The sequence below is a fragment of the Rhinoderma darwinii genome, chromosome 3, assembly GCF_050947455.1.
Source record: "Rhinoderma darwinii isolate aRhiDar2 chromosome 3, aRhiDar2.hap1, whole genome shotgun sequence".
In the NCBI taxonomy this organism is placed as follows: Eukaryota; Metazoa; Chordata; class Amphibia; order Anura; family Rhinodermatidae; genus Rhinoderma; species Rhinoderma darwinii.
In genome coordinates, this window is record NC_134689.1 from 17,468,096 (window position 1) to 17,488,336 (window position 20,241).

The window sequence follows — 20,241 nt, forward strand, 5'->3', positions numbered from 1 at the left end:
TTGCTCTTTCCTTACAGGAGACCATGAGGGCCATGATACAAGCCGACCCCCATGAGGCTGAAAAAGCAGACAGAATCCTGAGGGAGCAGTTCATTGAAGGAGTCGCCTCAGATTCCATGAGTCATCAACTACAAATGATGTCCGTCCAGAACCCTGACAGCACCTTCCATGAGTTTAAAGAACTGGCCATAGAGGTACTAGAAAGAAGGCCCAGAAGAAGAACAGTCAGGGCTACCACCCCTCTTAAAGAGGCAGAAGAGGAACCTGCCCCAGTAGCACCACATCCAACACCTTGCAAGCCCATCACCTACCAGGCTACACAGGCTCAAATCACAGCTGGAGGAGATCAGTACCAAGATCAACTGAAACTCATTGCCAAAAGCCTGGAGCAAGTCTGCCAACGACTGGAGAATCTAGAAGCCAGCTCTCCAGTAAAATGTGAGCTGCCAACATCTAGAGACAGTTATCCAAATAGTCCTAGCAAGGGCTACCGCAATAGTCCCAACAAAACGTCGACAGATCGCTTTGATGAACATGGGAGACCTGCCTGCAGACACTGCCATAAGATAGGTCACCAAGAACGTCAATGCTGGGCGTTAAACGGACGTCTCCCGAGGCAGAGGACCATTCCTCGGGAGGAGAAATAATAGGTCCCAAAGATCCAAAATGGCTGCCACGGTTTGTCGGACCTCGTCCAGAAGTTACCATCCGCATCAATGGAGTACCATTTGCTGCCCTCCTGGATACGGGATCCCAAGTGACAACCATCCAGCAGGCCACCTTTGAACAACACTGGAGTAGCGAGATCCTGATGCAACCTCCAGAAGCCTGGTTAGACGTCATCGCTACCAACGGCCAGTCCCTACCTCTGCACGGGTACTGGGAGCCTACTGTCCAAGTGGGAGGAGTGCACTTACCTCAGCAAGGAGTCCTCGTGATCAAAGTTAAAGATCAAGGACAACCCACAGTAATTCTGGGAATGAACATCCTAAAGCACTGCTATGGAGAAATGCTAGAGGCCCTACGACAATCCATCCCCACGGCTTCCCAGGCTGCCCAGAAGGTAATACACAAGACCATTCGTGTACTGGCTGCCCAACAGCGATTCACCAACGCCAGAGGAGAGATCTGCAGAGCTCGCATCAAGGACCACCATCCAGTAACCCTAAAACCTGGCACAGAAACACTGCTATGGTGTCGGGCCCGTTCAGGCCTACAAGGACTTGACTACCAAGCCCTAGTGGAACCAATACCACTAGATGAACATCCAATGGTTATGGCTGCCCGAAGTTTAGTGACTGTGGTCGAAGGGAAAGTACCCATCCGTCTTCTCAACTTAGGAGACCATTCAGTAACCCTGAGGAAGTACTACCCTGTAGCACAGCTGTCCCAACTCAGTGTGCAAGACCTGGTGGACATTCCAACTGTCACCGCTAAACAGGCTGCACAGCAACTAAAGACGTCAGAAGAAGCACCAGTAACACCCTGGTGGGGAGAAATCCATGTGGGAACTGCAACAACACCTGCCTACCAGATCCAAGGAGTACTTGAAGTGGCTCAGGATAACCATGAAGCCTTCAGTAAGCATCCTCTGGACCATGGGAGAGCAAAAGACATTGAGCACACTATTCCCACTGGTACTCATCCTCCCATTAAGGAAAGACACAGGCCTATACCACCTGCCCTATACCAAGACGTGAAGCAGATGGTCCACGACATGAAAGAGGCTAAAGTCATCCAAGAAAGTCACAGCCCCTGGGCTGCACCACTAGTTCTTGTCAGGAAGAAAGATGGCAACCTTCGCTTCTGTGTGGATTACAGAAAAATTAATAACATTACCCACAAGGATGCCTATCCTCTTCCAAGGATTGAAGAATCTCTGACAGCCCTGGGATCAGCTGCCTACTTCTCTACACTGGATCTCACAAGTGGTTACTGGCAAGTACCAATGTCTCCAGCTGATAGGGAGAAGACAGCCTTCACCACCTCAATGGGCTTATTCGAGTTCAATTGCATGCCCTTCGGACTGTGCAATGCTCCTGGAACATTCCAAAGGCTGATGGAAAGATGCCTAGGTCACAGGAACTTTGAGACTGTGCTCCTATACCTGGATGACGTCATAGTCTACTCCAAGTCCTATGAAGATCATCTCAAGCATCTAGCTGAAGTGTTCCAGGTCCTAACCAAAAATGGCTTAAAAATCAAACCCTCCAAGTGTCACCTCCTCCAACCTCAAGTCCAGTACTTGGGACATATAGTGAGCGCAGAAGGCATAAAGCCAGATCCTGAGAAGATAGCTGCTGTCCACAGTTGGCCTACACCTACCACTGTGAAGGAAGTAAGAAGCTTTCTCGGATTTGCCGGGTACTACCGGAGATTCATTCCTCATTTTGCCCGCATCGCTGAACCGCTACAAGAACTCTTGAGGGGGCACCCTAAAGAACACTTGAAGAGGAGAATTCCCATTAACTGGAAAGAAGAACAAGAAATTGCCTTCCAGTTACTGAAAAGATTATTGACTGAACCACCCATTCTGGGCTACCCAGATTACAGCCTGCCCTTCCATCTTTACACAGATGCAAGCAACCAAGGACTTGGTGCAGTGCTGGCCCAACAACAAGGAGACAAAGAAAGAGTGATCGCCTATGCAAGTAGAGCACTCAAAGGAGCTGAAAGAAACGATCAGAACTATAGTTCCTTCAAGCTGGAGTTCCTTGCATTGGTCTGGGCCGTCACAGAGAAGTTTAAGGACTACCTTGCCGCTTCTTCCTTCACTGTCTTCACAGATAACAACCCGCTAGCACACCTGAACACCGCAAGGCTGGGAGCCTTAGAACAGAGATGGGCTTCACGATTAGCAAATTACAACTTCGTGGTCAAATACAGAACAGGCAAGTCCAACATCAATGCGGATGCCTTGTCCCGCCTGCCTACAGGAGAAGACCCGGAGAATCCTGATGATGACAACCACAAAGAGGAAGTAGAGATGCCTGCATTCTACAACCGCTTTGCAGATCCTGATGCTATCAACAACAAAACCCAGGTACATTGTTCTTCCCAACAGGCCAAGAAGCAGTCACCAGAACAAGAACAATGGGCCCTGTTGCAAGCTGAGAGCAGAGTGATTGGAGATATCCTAGACTACCTGGATACCAAAAAAATACCCATTAGAATCCGCCGAGGCAACACAGACCCAGAACTACTTCGCCTTTGGAGACAAAGGAAACGTCTCTTTGAAGAGAATGGTCTGCTGCTGAGGAGAGTGCTGGATCCCATCACCAGTAATCGGCTGCACCAAATTGTCATCCCAAGGAGAGATGCCAAAGTTGTCCTTGAGGCATACCACAACAAGTCTGGACACTTTGGAGTTCAAAAGACAGAAGCTACAATTCGCAGAAGATTCTATTGGATCGGAATTAGAGGTGATGTCGAGAAATGGTGTCAAGAATGTACTGCTTGTGCCTTAGCAAGAGGAGAGAAGCCAAACCAAAAGGCCCCTCTGCATCCTATCGTGAGTCATCGACCGCTGGAGATCGTGGCCATCGACCATGTGAAAATGGAACCAAGTAGAACAGGATACACTTATGCCATGACCATCATCGACCATTACACCAAATTCACAGTCGCAGTACCAGTAAAGGACTTGACAGCAAAGACCACCGCTGCAGTCTTCCTAAAAACGTTCCTTCTACCCTATGGCTGTCCTGAGAAGATCTTGACAGATAGAGGTTCTGCATTTGAATCCCAACTATTTCAGGAACTTTGTCAGCTGTACAACTGTAAGAAACTAAGAACAACCGCTTACCATCCCCAAGGAAATGGGTTGTGTGAGAAGATGAACCAGATTCTGATTGAGATGCTCAGAACTTTACCGCCTCATCAGAGAGCTGTCTGGCCAAATCATTTGCCTGAGTTGGTGTACATCTACAACAACACTATGCAAGCCTCCACAGGTTACACCCCATACTTCCTATTGTTCGGAAGACAAGGAAAGCTGCCTTCAGACATTTCATTGAATGTGTCCGTTCCAGATGACTTGAACCCTCTACCAACCACAGAGTGGGTGAGTGAACACCAAAGACGCATGGCTGATGCAAATGAAATTGTTGAAGCCAGGATGGAAGAAGCGAGAAAGAAGCAACAACAGGATTATGACCAACATGCTAATGCTAAACCCTTTCAAGTTGGAGACCTTGTCTGGTTGAAAAACTTTCAAAGAACCAGCAAATTGGACACTAAGTGGGAAAGAATCCCTTATACCATCAAGGCTGTCCCATACCAAGGAACAGATATCTATGAGATCCAAAGAGATGGTAAACAACCGCAAATTGTCCACCGTAACAGGCTTAAACTGTGCCTACAAGATCAACAGTTGCCTACCATTGAACAGGAAATATCAATTGAAGAACCAGTTGCAATTGATCTACCAGAAGTAACTGAAGCTATTGAAGCAACAACTACTGAGTCCTCAACTCAAGAGCCACACTTGGACATAAAGAACCCACTGAGTTGGTGGTTTACCCCAATTTTGTCATTCCTTGCACCTGATCCTACAACTACAGTGTCTACAACTCACACAGAGGACAGATCACATCATGTACCTGCTGTTGTTGTACCTGAACCTGTCAGGAGATCAGAGAGAACCACTAAAGGAGTGAAACCAGTTCGCTATAGGGATTGAATATAATTGCAAGTAGGGAACAAGAAAGACTCTTATGTTCAAGAGCCCCTTCTTCATTTCTTCATTTATTCCTATCCAAGTTAGGCCGAAGCCTACCAACCCTTGTTACGTTCAAGAGGGAATATCCCCATAGACTCTGACGTACCAGAGCCCCTCATATCCTAAGTGCCATAAACTGTTGGACACTGCCGCTCATCTTGACTTGAGACTTCTGCCCCTCCTCTTCCAACTGTTACAGAAGAACTCTTCGCCCCTATTCCCCCTTCGAGAGTCAAGAATACAGGAATACAATGTTATTAAGATGTTTGCATTTCATGTTAACCCTTTTTACATCTTTTAGGCTGTTCATATCCAAGAAAACGACGAGGACGTCTTGTCTTAAGTCCGGGAGTATGCAGCATCCCAGAAGATACCCTTCTGGTTCCCTGTTATTTGTATGTCATGCATTGTATGTGTTTTACATGTCTTTATTATTTTTCACACAGTGTGCTGTTCACCAGCTGAAGAGAAGGATGAAGGTATCAGTGGGGAGCCACTAGAGGGTGCATTGTACATCTAGCATTGTTTGAAAAGGGGGTGGAGCCTGGCTACAGCCCGAGAGCCTCACTCTGACTCTGTCTCACAGTCTACACAGAGGAGTCGGGTCGTGTCTGTGAGGAGACAGACATGTCTGCTAGCTGCTCTGACACAGCAGATTAATACAATCCTTTCAACTGGCAACAGGTCTCAGCACCTGCAGCCCAATGCAAGAGGAGGAACAGTAAGGAGATTGTAACCAGCATATCATCTCTATCATCACCACAGCAAGTATTATTTAGCTGAAAAGCTGTCTGTTTGTTTCTGAGGAGAAGTCTATATAATATTGGGCCTCAGAACTCCTGCTGGCGCTGTTACCGGTTCTGCCGCACGCCACAATTAATATAAGAAGTGTCTATCAAGTCACTCAACTACAACCCTCATCACTGAGAAAAGTGAGTTCATTTATTACACACGCTGCTGGAAAAGTGAATGATTTCTAGATATAGCTGGACAATTGAAACCCTCATTGGTCACCCACTGGTCCCTTCTTCCCCTCAACTGCTGAAGTGGACAGAAGATAACGTGCCTCCATTTTGGAAGACTGTATAAAGTTCTTCAGTAAATGTGAGTTATTCAAATCCCCTGTGTCGTCTGGTCCCTGCACTGCATAACATCAAGGGCACCCCACATACCACCTTGCCAGGCGCACACATACTACTACCACCATCACGGGAGTTGCTACGGGGGAAAAGACTATCACCACCATCATCCATAGTGCAGCCCCCCTGTCACTGTGCCAGCCCGAGAAGGAGCGAGGGAGGAGAGGTAGAGATTCCTACAGATACCTCAGGCCATACACCGTGCACTTCACTACTGCTCCCATCCTCCTGGGAAGCTCTTCCTCGTGGTTGCTGCACTCTTAGCTGTAAGTCCGGTATTCTCCATTTTAGTCTTCTTGGTCCCCTCGCCTTCTTTACTCCCCTCACTCTCCTTCCCTCTTTCTCCTCCTTCTTCCTTCTTCCTCTTCATTTTGTGTCAAACACGGTAATCGCAATAGAAAGAACAATCCAAAAATTGTCCAGGAGCACTCACATGTATCTCTGCTAACTCGCAGCATGCAAATGCAATGTTTCTGGCCAGTGCACCTGTATAGATGAGCGCATGGGGCATTGTGATGTCATCAGCTATGTATTAAGGTAGCCCACCTGTGACCTTTAGGCATTGTGATGTCATCAGCTATGTCTTAAGGTGGCCCAGCTGCCAACCTCAGGCATTGTGATGTCATCAGCTATGTCTTAAGGTGGCCCAGCTGCCAACCTCAGGCATTGTGATGTCATCAGCTATGTCTTAAGGTGGCCCAGCTGCCAACCTCAGGCATTGTGATGTCATCAGCTATGTCTTAAGGTGGCCCAGCTGCCAACCTCTGGCATTGTGATGTCATCAGCTATGTCTTAAGGTGGCCCAGCTGCCAACCTCAGGCATTGTGATGTCATCAGCTATGTCTTAAGGTGGCCCAGCTGCCAACCTCAGGCATTGTGATGTCATCAGCTATGTCTTAAGGTGGCCCAGCTGCCAACCTCAGGCATTGTGATGTCATCAGCTATGTCTTAAGGTGGCCCAGCTGCCAACCTCTGGCATTGTGATGTCATCAGCTATGTCTTAAGGTGGCCCAGCTGCCAACCTCAGGCATTGTGATGTCATCAGCTATGTCTTAAGGTGGCCCAACTGCCACTTTTGGGCATATAATCACCAGCCATACCATCTGAGTGTAGTAAACCGTATATATATATCATACATGTCTATGGTATAATGCTCTTCCATGTGTTCATAACCACATGTTAGCATTTGCCCCAATTGAAAACATGACAAGACTAAAACATGACTGGGTTATTCTTTAGAAAATGACTATCTTGTCTACCTAGCAAACGTTTAGCCACGTGCCTAGATGTCACTTTTTAAAGTGGTATCTGAAACATTTACCATCGTAGAATTCCTTCTTTTATTCGATTAACTTTCCCTTATTCTGTATTTGACTATGGCTACATGATGAAAAGAACAATGGAAATTTCCATTGACATGTCTGTAGATAATATTGATATAAACATCACATTCTGATGTCATAACCTGATGATTATACAGAGACGAGCAGCGCTACAGACGCTGCTTATCTCTTGCTGCCGTAGCAGTCTGTCACAGATGGATTATGCAGGACCGTCCTTCCCCAGTACTGACCACTTATTGACTGGCATGCAGTGTTGCCTGTCGCTTTAAGACAGTCCTGTGCCTCTACGTGTATCATAATGAATAATGTACCCCCTACTGTAATTCTAAAGAATTTTGTGAGTCACCTTGGAATTCCTCGACCTGTCTTAATGCACTTAACCCGGACCACATTATGCCCTTCTCGGCCTCGTCATTACCCCTTCCTGCATTAACATTTGGAAGCCGTAATCCATGATAGTGCAAGATATACAACCAAAATAATTTCAGACCCCAAAATTATTTCAGATCCTAGACTTAGGGTTTCCAAAGTGAATTAAAACTTTAGACTTAGATACTCCAAAATTATTTCAGACCCCACACTCAGAGGACCCCAAGTTACTACAGACCCCAGACTCTTCCTTCGGCTTTTCTAGGGTCTCCTCTTTTTATGGGGTCCCCTTACATTCCTGGTATTTGTTTCTCAAAATCATTATATAACATATGAATTTATCTGCTTTGGATCACATTTGGCTTTTATTCAAACATACATTTTCCACAGACGCTATTAGTGCCATTAATGATTCTTAAAGTCTCAAATTAATTATCAAATATTTTAATTTGCCAGAGACTCTCGTTGCACAAAAAATGTTTTCAATTGCTGCTGCTTAATAAACGTGGATTTATATTTTCTATTATAAATGTAATTAAGTTTTTAAATTAGGAATGCCTAAAATAAACTGTGTCTGTTGGCGGTGCGATGCCGGAGATGACTACCAGAGGAACACAAGAAATATGACAGATGTCTCATACAGAAATAAATATTAATCTAATACATGTTCATTATGAGTCAGGGATCCCGCATCCTCGGTTTTTTTTATTTAAAAATGTTCAATGTTATTGATCGACACAAATATTACAAGGTTTATTAATCTGATGTAGAAAATGTAGTTACATTTAATGAAAATGAGATGTATATTTGATGTTCACTAGATAGAGAAAGAAAGAAAAAGATATTAGATGGATATATGATACATATATATATATTATATATAGTATATATACAGTATATATACAGTATATATATATACAGTGTGTATGTAAATATATATGTATATATGAGATGATAGACAGACAGACATACATACATACATACATGAGATAGATAGATAGATAGATAGATAGATAGATAGATAGATAGATAGATAGATAGATAGATAGATAGATAGATAGATGACTGAATGAGGTGCTGGTCGGTGGTCTCAGGTATCTGGGCCATGCTGACTGCAGAACATCCCACATTTACTGGAGGGTGCGTGGGGGGGATCCATAGAGCGAACAAGACGATCGAGGTCCCACAGATGCTCAATTGGGTTCAAGTCTGGTGAATTAGGGGGCCAAGGAAGTACTTGGGAGTCTTGGTCGTGCTCTTCCAACTACTTTCGGACATTTCTAGCCGTGTGACGTGTCGCATTGTCTTGTTGGAAGATTCCATTTGCCCCAGGGAGGACAAACAGCATGTATGGGGGGACGTGATCTACAACGATGGATTCATACCCGGTTCAGAGCCTTCCCGATGGATGAGTGGCCCAGAGAATGCCATGAAAAGATTCCCCAGACCATAACGCTGCTGCCACCAGCTCGTGTTCTTCCACCAATCGTTGCAGGGTGTTTGTTTACTTATGTTTCTCGCCTGACACACCAACGTCCATCTGTTTGATGAAGCAGAAAATGTGACTCATCGGAGAAGAATACCCTTTACCAATCATAGGTGGTCTAATTCCGATACTGCTGGGCAAATTGAAGCTTTTTTTCCGCTGCACCTTTGTTAGCATAGGAGCAGTGACCATCCGCCCATACGCAGTTGGGTTCGTTGAACTGTAGTTTTAGACGCACGTCTGGTAGCCCCCTCGTTGATTTTCACAGTGAGCTGCTCCACTGTAGCGTGTTGTTCGGCCCTCTCGTACCTTCATAGCCGACGTTCACCTCTCACTTCAATGGCACGTGGTGCTGCGCAGTTTCCACGTCGATTATTCCCAATGGTGCCATTTGTCCACTCACGATACACTTTCACCACAGCAGCAGGCGAACAGTTCACAAACTGCGCTGTGTGAGAAATAATGCCGACCCTGGACCGAAAGGGCCATGGGCTACGCGCTGCCGACGTTGAAAGTAGGAGGTGGTCATAATAATGTGACTCAACTGTGTATATGAGATGATAGATAGATAGATAGATAGATAGATAGATAGATAGATAGATAGATAGATAGATAGATAGATAGATAGATAGAGAAAGGACAGATAGAAAGAGTTATGAGATAGGTAGATAAGATATATATATATATATACACACAGTCAAGTCACATTATTATGACCACCTCCTACTTTCCACGTCGGCAGCGCGTAGCCCATGAAGGCAGTGATGTGTGGTGGGTGGGCTTGGTGGATATATATGGTGTGCGATAGGCTGTCTGAACACATATCAGTCGTTGTTGCCATGGGTAAAAGGGGCGATTTATCAGAGTTGAAAAAAGGGACGATTATTGGCTTTCGGGCCAAGGGTGGCGGTATTTCTCACACAGCGCAGTTTGTAAAGTGTCCGCGTGCTGCTGTGATGAAAGTGTATCGTGAGTGGACAATTAAATGACTAAGCAACTCACCCTTTTCTAGATACTTTTGAAAAGTGTCTAGTGAAGCGCAAACATCTGTTTTTTTTAGCGCAAATCAAAAGAAAGAGAATAAAAGCCACAACTTAGGCCAGAATTCTGGCGCAACACCAATAGTAAATTTGCCCCATTTTATTCTCTTTCTTGTACTGATTCTGGGACAGCCATTATTAACCCCTTCCCCCTGCTCGCATTCTGGGCCCTAATGACCAAGCCATTATTTACGTTTTTCCATCGTCACTTTCGAAGAGCTATAACTTTTTTATTTTTGCGTCGACATAGCTGTATAAGGTCTTGTTTTTTGCGGGACAAGTTGTATTTTTTAATAGCACACTTTTGGGGTACATATTATTTATTGATTAACTTTTATTAACTTTTTTTGTGGGGGGATAGAAAAAAACTGAAATTTTGCCACTCTTTTTTTGCGTCCTAAATCTACGCCGTTTACCGTGTGATATAAATAACACAATAACTTTATTCCGCGGGTTGTTATGATTGCAACGATACCAAATTTGTATAGATTTTGTATGTTTTACTACTTACACAGTAAAAACAAATTTTTTTCTAAATTATTTGTTTTTGTCATTATTTGTTTTTGATCACTTTTTATCACATTTTTTGTCAGGATTCACAGAAATTTTTTCCATGGTTTTTTATTTTATTTTTTTACGGCGTTCACCATGCGTGTTAAATAATGTAATAGCTTTATAGTTGGGTTAGTTAAGGACGCGGCGATACCAAATATGTGTAACTTTTTTGCTTTATTTTGTTTTTTTAATAGTAAAGCATTTTGTAAGGGGAAAAAGTGGGTTTTTCATTTTTTTTTTACATTTTTTAAATGAACTTTATTAAGCTTTTTTTTTACTTTTTTACTAGTCCTACTAGGGGACTTTATTATAAAAGCGATCGGATGATCGCATATTACACTGCAATACTTTTGTATTGAGCGTATTACTGCCTATCTCTGGCATGATCTAGCAGGCATTCACTACAGGCAGACCTGGGGGCCTTTATTAGGCCCCCGGCTGCCATCAGAGACACAGACACTAGGTAATTTTATCGCTGGGTGTCGGTAGGATGAGAGGGAGCCCCCTCCCTCTCTCCAAAACCACTCAGATGCGGGCGCTCGCTATTGAGCGCCGCATCTGAAGGGTTAAACGGGTGAGATCGATACTGATATCGATCTCATCTGTTCAAGCAGGGACGCCCCCAGCCCTCAGCTACCTCTGGTAGCCGAGAGCAAGGAGATTTAACGGCTCTCTGCTCTGTTTATTTATTCTGATGCAGCGCCGTGAAAAGGCCATTGCAGCAGACTAAAGCCCACTAATGACCACCGTGAGAAGGCGTATCGGCGGTCATTAAGGGGTTATAGTCCAAAGCTGTATTTACAATTCTGCAGTCTTCAGAGCTGAAATCTCCCAGAATTCCTTACTGGCTCAATGTTCGCACATCGATTGAATTCTGGAAAGTGTAATTTTTACGACAGTAATCTGATGTAGGAAAAGCGATATGTCTCAAATGTATTATACACCGTGTTCCAAATTATTTTTCACATTGGATTTAAGTGTCATAAACATTTAATTATTAGTTTTTCAATTAAACTCATGGATGGTATTGTGTCTTAGGGCTCTTTGGATCATTGTAATCAATCTCAGACACCTGTGATAATTAGTTTGCCAGGTGTGCCCAATCAAAGGAAAACTACTTAAGAAGGACTTTCCACATTATTAAGCAGGCCACAGGTTTCAAGCAATATGGGAAAGAAAAAGGAACTCTCTGCTGCCGAAAAGCGTGAAATAGTGCAATACCTTGGACAAGGTATGAAAACATTGGATATTTCAAGAAAACTTAAGCGTGATCATCGTACTGTGAAAAGATTTGTGGCTGATTCAGAGCACAGACGGGTTCGTTCAGATAAAGGCATAATGAGGAAGGTTTCTGCCAGACAAATTAATAGGATTAGGAGAGCAGCTGCTAAAAATGCCATTGCAAAGCAGCAAACAGGTATTTGAAGCCGCTGGTGCCTCTGGAATCCCGCAAACCTCAAGGTGTAGGATCCTCCAGAGGTTTGCAAGTGTGCATAAAGCTATTATTCGGCCACCCCTAAACAATGCTCACAAGCAGAAACGGTTGCAGTGGGCTCAGAAATCCATGAAGACTAATTTTCAAACCGTGTTGTTTACTGATGAGTGCCGTGCAACCATTGATGGTCTAGATGGATGGAGTAGTGGATGGTTGGTGAATGGCCACCATGTCCCAACAAGGCTGCGACGTCAGCAAGGAGGTGGCGGAGTCATGTTTTGGGCTGGAATCATGGGGAGAGAGCTGGTAGGCCCCTTTAGGGTCCCTGACGGTGTGAAAATGACCTCTGCAAAGTATGTAGAGTTTATGACTGACCACTTTCTTTGGTACAAAAAGAAGAACCGTGCCTTCCGTAGCAAAATTATCTTCATGCATGACAATGCACCATCTCATGCTGCAAAGAATACCTCTGTGTCATTCGCTGCTATGGGCATAAAAGGAGAGAAACTCATGGTGTGGCCCCCATGTTCCCCTGACCTCAACCCTATTGGGAACCTTTGGAGCATCCTCAAGCAAAATATCTATGAGGGTGGGAGGCAGTTCACATCAAAACAGAAGCTCTGGGAGGCTATTCTGACATCCTGCAAAGATATTCAAGCAGAAACTGTCCAAATACTCACAAATTCAATGGATGCAAGAATTGTGAAGGTGATATCAGAGAAGGGGTCCTATGTTAACATGTAACTTGGCCTGTTAAGTCTTTTTTGATTGAAAGAGCTTTTGATTTCTGTAAATATGACCTCCTGATGCTGCAAATTCAACAAATGACCATTTTAGTTCTCTTTACAACCTTTAAAATGTTTTGATCTCTGTTGTGCATAATAATGTGAAACAGTGCATTTTGAGTTTTTTACTTCTAACAAAAACAATATTATCCTAATTATCATTAGGAGATTTGTTCAATAAAATTTGCATTATACTCCAACGGTTGATGGCTTGAAGATTATACTGACTGTCATTTGCATCGACTATTTAGGAAAATCAGCGAAAAATAACATTTGCATAATAATTTGGAATGCGGTGTATATATATATATATGTATTTCCGTAACTCCCTAACACAATCGCGGCCTCCTCTCCATTCATTTCAATAGTGCAAAATGAACTATAAAGACAGCATCTAAAGCCTAAGTCCCAATAGTATGCATGGTGCAAGTAAAAAAAAAAAGAGAGCTCCGTCCAACTGGGCCCGGCAAAATATCCACCAACAGAGTAATAGACTGCATTCACGTCTTGATGCAAAAGTAGGGTGACTTTAATCCGGTTGGGCAACGTTTCGTCTCAGCAGCCTTTCTTACGCACTTGAGAAAAGCTGCTGAGCCAAAATGTTGCACGACCAGATTCAATCTGGTAAAGAAATACCCCTTTAATTCTTGGCATGACCAAGTATTCATTGAAATTCATAGCATTGATTGTTTTGGTGGCGGTTCATTTTGTCTGGCTGCATGATAGCAGGAATCACTCCACTGCCTGTGTGGACCCATTACCTTTTTCCTTTAAAATAAGCTTGCCACTGTCAGCAAATATAAAAATCCAACCATAAAGTATTTTAAAAGTTTAGTAAGTTCATTTAGCAAAAAAAAAAAAAAAAAGTCAGTGCTATAAAGTTGAGTATGATATTTTTTTCAGGTCAATGTATTCAGTTCCCCTATTAAAATAAAATTTAATTGCTCTCCCCCTGTGTACCCCTGGCCCATGTCACTTTCCCTTAGGAATCTTGTGCTAAAACATGATATAACAAGGCAAGAATACTAAAGAGCTAAACAGCACAGACACATATTTAATATAAGTGTAATGAGTCCACTTCATCTCAAAAACAAGCGGTGCCTTTTTAAAGATACATTGCCCTAAATTATTCATGTGGATTATTATTCATGTGGATTATTATTTCTGGACTGCATTATATTTTTTTAAAGGGGTTGCATGTTTTGGACCTTGCCTTTTGATTAGTAGGATCACAGGGAGTCTTGCTGCTGGGATCAGAGATCAGCTGCAATCCTGGGAAGAAGCAAGTACTTAATTACCCTGCAGTGCCACCACAGGAAATATAAAGTATTACGCAGTGCCCATTGAAATCAATGGACTATCCATGTAATACATAAAGGTGCTAGGACCTCCAGTCCAAGAGAGATTCTCTTTGTTTTCACTCACTGCTCCTGCATATGAACAAAGATTTTTTCCAATCATGACTAAGTTACTCCCTACATCTCTCTATGCAATAATTCATTTCAGTTTATTTTTGAGCATCAGAATATTCTATATACAGAATTATAACCATCCCAATCTCACTTAAAGAGGAATTGTACTAATAAAGATTAGCACGCATTAGCACCTGAGTGTATGCAACTGATTCTAAGCCTCAAATACAGAAGATGTACATGTTTTCACTTAAAAGGAGTTTTTGAAATTAGAAAAATCTGGCATTCTTCCTGAAACAGTGCCACTCTCATTTAAAGGCTGTGTCTGGTATTGCACCTCAGCCCCATTTAACTAAACTGGGCTAAAAATGTTCAAACCTGAATATAGGCATAAGACCATCACATTTGCCTTCAAGTAAACCTTCCCCAATAGACCCTATAACAATGTATCATTTTCTATTAGTAAACTCCTTTAACTTGGGGTCAAGGTTTCATTGAATCACGTTTCCTCATTGAAATATATGCCATTATTCTCACTATAGGTAATTTACCATTTGTAGTCCTGTATGCACATCAACAAGACAAGAGATACAAAATTGGAGCTCCCACTAACAGAAGGGTTTCCAAGTGGATGATCTTCAACCGAGCATTTGTACAAATATTTAGGAATTTAAAGGCGTTGTCTCATTAAGACAACCCTGTCCATATGCCATATCAGGACATATGGACATCATAGAAAGGGATTCCCCTCTATGAGCAAAAACGGTGTCTCCCACTCTGGCGGACTCAAGCCATCCCTGTAATACATGGACAACCATTCATTTGAGTGGCCGTCATGTAATACTACATTTCTACTGCAGTGGCCACTGCAGGGAAAATATCTGACTGGCTGAAGGTTTCCCAGGCAGAAATAGCTGTTTCACGGGGGTTCTCATGAGCCAGATCCGTGGTGATCAGCTGATCGCCACACCGACTCCTAATTGAAATAGGTTGCCTGTAATCAGACACTAATAAATGATTAATATTAATGGCATCCCTCTTCCACATTTTCATCCTTCCCGCCAATAACTAATTTATAGTAAGGTGCTTTATACTACCTAGAGAAAAAACATTTACAGTAGCAAGAAATGGGACTTGATCAAACCTCTTGTGGACTAATATAAAAGCTCTCAGATACCTGTAGGGTTTTCCTGTGACCAAAAAAAATCAATTTTCTTTTCTGTATTGATCCAGCGCCGGGTACTTACTGCTTATTGGCAGGAGGAGATCGGAGCATGAGGTTATTATAGAAGTGCCTTATTGGCAGTGTTTCTGGCTTAAATTAGTTAAGTGGATTTTGCAGGTTACATTAAATCATTACATTTTAACAATGGAGATTGTGTTGAGAAGAGAAGAGTAAAAACAAATATACCGTATGCATATATTCCCCTCTTGTGGCCAGTAGAGAAGCTATTATCAGATGAGCAGTGGGTAGCGCATTTTCCTTTAGACAGAAATTAAACTTTAAATTCTTGCGCCTAAATACAAAATCTGTAACAAAGTCTGCCACCCAACAACCATGTGCCAATTATAATACTGGTGTCCTCTTATGTGGCAGATATTCCTTTGGGCCTGTGCGTGGGTCAAGGAATTCCACTACACGCGGGACATGCCCTGCTGTAACATGAAAATTCAATCTGAGACAACAAAGAAATGTAGTAAAGTAACGTAATAATCGAGTAACGCAAAGATCGATTCACAGGTGTAGAAGAGGCTGACAGTTTATAAACCCTTTAACCTATCATGACGTGACTGTATGTCATTATGGTTGAGGAGAAGTATGGAGTGGGCTCACTGGCTGAGTCTGCTTCATTTGCTGCAGGTGTCAGCTGTTTATTACAGCTGACACCCTTGTCTAACTGCCGAAATCGGAGATATCTCTGTTCCAGGTAGTTTATTCACTTAGATGCTGCTGTCAATAGTGACCACGGCATCTAAGCCTTTAGAAAGAGGGGGAGCCCCATCTGTCATCCCTTCGACCACTACACCATGGGATCGCTGGATACTGATGGTTTTCATGGCAGCCTGGAGGCCTATTGAAGGCCCCCAGTTAGGGGCGTAGCTAAAGGCTCATGGGCCCCTATGCAAAAGTTCTTCTTGGGCCCCCTAAACTTCTTCTCATGGCCGACGGCCCGCAGCTTTCAGTTGCATCGATGCTAAGTGACCCAACGATGCAGCACTAGCAGCCAGGGGCGTCACTAAGGTCTTAAAACGTCAGGGGCAATAGCCTCAAAACATATGTCCCCCCCCAAAAAAATGTGTGTGCATGTATATATATATAAAAAGAAAAAGCAGTAAATAGACACCGCATACAAAAACTTATAGTCAAAACAGAGGGTGCTTTATTGACTCCAATAAAGCACCCTCTTTTTTCACTATAAGCCTTTGTGAGTGCTGCCTATTTACCGCTTTTTGTCTAGAGGGACAGTGGTCAGTTCCCTAAGGCTTGCACCCCCTCTCATTTAAGCCTGTGCTGCTGGATTCTATTTTTGTATCTATGTATATATATAGACACCATATCTATAGCACTACGACCCTATAGCTATGAATAGGATTAGATACAGTGGCTCAACAGACAGTATCACACATGATAGGATTAGATACAGTGGCCCAGCAGACAGTATCACACATGATAGGATTAGATACAGGGCTCAGCTTGCTGACATTGCGGCTCCAGCGCTGGACCAAGGAAAGGTAAGATAATAATTGTTTTGCTTTTTTATGTGTTACAAAATTTTTTTGTGTGTTGTTTTTTTTACAGGTTTGGATGATGGACTATGTCGGATTCGAGGACTACTTCAATGATGGCATTTTTCATTATTCTCAATAAAAAGGTTAATGAGGGTTGTGTGTTTTTTTTATTTCAATAAAAAAAATTTTCTATGTCCTTGTATTTTTTTAACTTTATTACTACCACCTTAGTAATGGCCGATTAACAGCATCCATTACTAAGGCAGGGCTTAATGTTAGCCGGTGAAAAGGCTAACACTAACCACCTATTATTACTCCGGTACCCACCGCCACCAGGGGTATCGGGAAGAGCCAGGTACGATCCAGTACCCGACCATCTGTAGTGATGGTCAGGCACTGGGGCGGCCGCAGGCTGGTATTATTAGGCTAGGAAAGGCCAAAACAGTGGCCCTTCCCACCCTGGTAATGCTAGCCTGCTGCTGCTATGTTGTATCTGGCTGGTTATTAAAATGTTGGAACTCCACATCGTTTTTTTTAATTACTTTTTTTTTTTTTAAATGACGTGGGGTACTACTTATTTTTGATGTGTGATCCTGTCTGCTGGGCCCTGTATCTAAGCCTACCACATGGTAGGCTTAAAGGGGTTGTCCAGTCCCTAAAAATTGATGGTCTATCCTCAGACAGGATCACACATGGGCCATGTATCTAAGCCTGCCATCTGGTCATGGTAAGATGCTTAGATACAGGGCCCCAGCAGACAGGATCACACAATCTTATACAGTATAGGATGACTGTCTGCTGTCGCCCGGTATCTAAGCCTACCATGTGGTAGACTTATATACAGGGTCCATCAGATAGGATCACACATGGGCCATGTATCTAAGCCTACCATTTGGTTGGCTTAGATACAGGGCCCAGCAGGCAGGATCACACAATGTCTGATGGGCCCTGTATCTAGAACTACCACATGGTAGGCTTAAAGGGGATTTCCAGTCCCTAAAAATTGATGGCCTATCATCAGGATAAGTCATCGATAGCTGATTGGTCAGGGACCCCTTCCAATCATCTGTTTTGAAGGGGGTGCAGCGATCATTCCGGTCACTTGCTCCCACTGTGAATCGCTATAAAACAGCTGATTGGCGGAAGTCCTGGCAGACGGACCCCGACCCATCAGCTATTGATGGCCTATCCTACCACCTGTGGGTGAATAGAATTACAGTTTTCTTGGATGTGCTGACTTGCTGCTTTTTTCTTGGATTCCATTTGTGGGGCTCTGGATCAGGTCCCTTTGAGGCTTGCACTATTTATATTGCATATTGCTTTGGGTCTCTAGTGCTGTGATATTCTCCTTCTGTATATCCTGAGGATAGGACATAAATCTTTAGGGACTGGACAACCCGTGCCCCAGCAGACACTAATAGTATACTTACCCTCCTCTTCGGCTCTGGCAGCGCAGCGAGTTGTGACGTCATGCACGGCACACAAAGCGCTGCGACGTCAGGACCTCCGCTGCGCTCTGGAACGAGGAGGGTAAGTATACTGTCAGTCACTATAGTAACAGGGACCCATGTGTAATGGCGGAAGGAGGTGAAGGGAACAAGTGAGCCCTAATCTACCCACCGCCCTGTCCCTGCCTACTTGCAACGACCCGCCCTAGGCGACGGGGTACAACTTGGCGGCGGACCCTACGCTGACTAAGTGCAAGGGGATACAAACAGGGAGCAAGCAAGGGAAGGGGCAGTAGCCCACGGAACGGAGTGGTGAACGAGCAGTCAGGATCAGGATGTAATGAAGTATACAAACGCAGAGCACGGAGCAGGAAGCAAGCCGGGGGCAGAGCGAAGCAGGATAAGCGGGAACTGAAGCACGGCAGAAGCAGGCTGGAGCAAGGCAGCAGTGGGGCCAGGAAACCAGGAAGAATCACAAGCAATGAGGAAGAGAAAACGGCAGGTATAAATGGACAGGGGGCGGAGCTAACTCCGACTGACTAGGCCGCGATAGGCTCTCCCACTCCTGAGCCTGCCACCCTGATTGGTGGGAGCAGGTGTCAGTCTAAGAGGTCTGGCCTCAGGTGTCGATTGATTAATCCTGGGAGTATCCACAGACGTAGTGCCTGGCAGATCCTTTACAGTACTCCCCCTTTTATGAGGGGCCACCAGACCCTTACTAAGAGGACCCGGTTTAGTGGGGAAGAGAAGGTGGAACCTCCTGACCAATACCCCAGCGTGAACATCTCGAGCAGGTACCCAAGTCCTCTCCTCCGGCCCGTATCCTCTCCAATGGACCAGGTACTGGAGGGAGCCCTGGATCATCCTACTGTCCACGATCTTGGCCACCTCGAATTCCACCCCCTCAGGGGTGAGAACGGGAACAGGAGGTTTCCTCGAGGGGGACCAGGATGGGGAGCAGCGTTTAAGGAGGGAGGCATGAAAGACGTTGTGTATGCGAAAGGATGGGGGCAGCTCCAGACGGAAGGATACAGGGTTGAGGACTTCAATGACCTTATAAGGCCCAATAAATCGGGGAGCAAACTTCCTGGACGGGACCTTAAGGTGCAAGTTCCTAGACGACAACCACACCAGATCCCCGACGACAAACCGGGGGTTAGCAGAACGTCTTCTATCAGCCTGAATCTTTTGTACGCTCTGGGACGCCTCTAGGTTCTTCTGAACCTGGGCCCAGACTGTGCACAGTTCCCGATGAACGTCCTCTACCTCGGGATTATTGAAACAACCAGGTGAAACGGAGGAGGACTGTGGATTAAACCCGAAATTACAGAAAAACGGGGAGACCCCTGACGAGTTACTGACCCGGTTATTCAGGGAAAATTCGGCGAGGGGAAGGAATGAGACCCAATCAAATTGACAGTCAGAGATGAAACACCTTAAATATTGTTCCAGGGATTGATTAGTCCTTTCCGTTTGGCCATTAGTTTCGGGATGGAAGGCGGAGGAGAAGGACAGATCAATCTCCAACTTTTTACAAAAAGCTCTCCAAAATAAGGAAACAAATTGTACCCCTCTGTCAGAAACGATATTGACTGGGGCCCCATGGAGACGCAGAATGTGTTTAACAAACAAAGAAGCTAACGTCTTGGCGTTAGGTAGTTTCTTAAGGGGCACAAAGTGGCACATCTTGCTGAAGCGGTCTACTACCACCCACACCACCGACTTGCCCTGAGATGGAGGCAAATCGGTGATAAAATCCATGGAGATATGGGTCCAAGG

General features: G+C 44.3%; 1 protein-coding gene across 3 annotated transcripts in view; it reads left to right on the forward strand.

Moving 5' to 3' along the window:
* LOC142748788 (tetraspanin-11-like) overlaps positions 1-20,241 on the forward strand; it is a 131,317-nt gene that overhangs the window by 35,637 nt on the left and 75,439 nt on the right. Inside the window, exon 1 of one of the 3 annotated variants that reach the window (XM_075856054.1) lies at positions 5,188-5,824. The exons of the other annotated variants lie outside the window; for them this stretch is intronic. The gene's annotated coding sequence lies outside the window, so the exon portion shown is untranslated. Of the gene's footprint in view, positions 1-5,187; positions 5,825-20,241 lie in introns of those variants that run through there. 3 annotated transcript variants of the gene reach the window in all.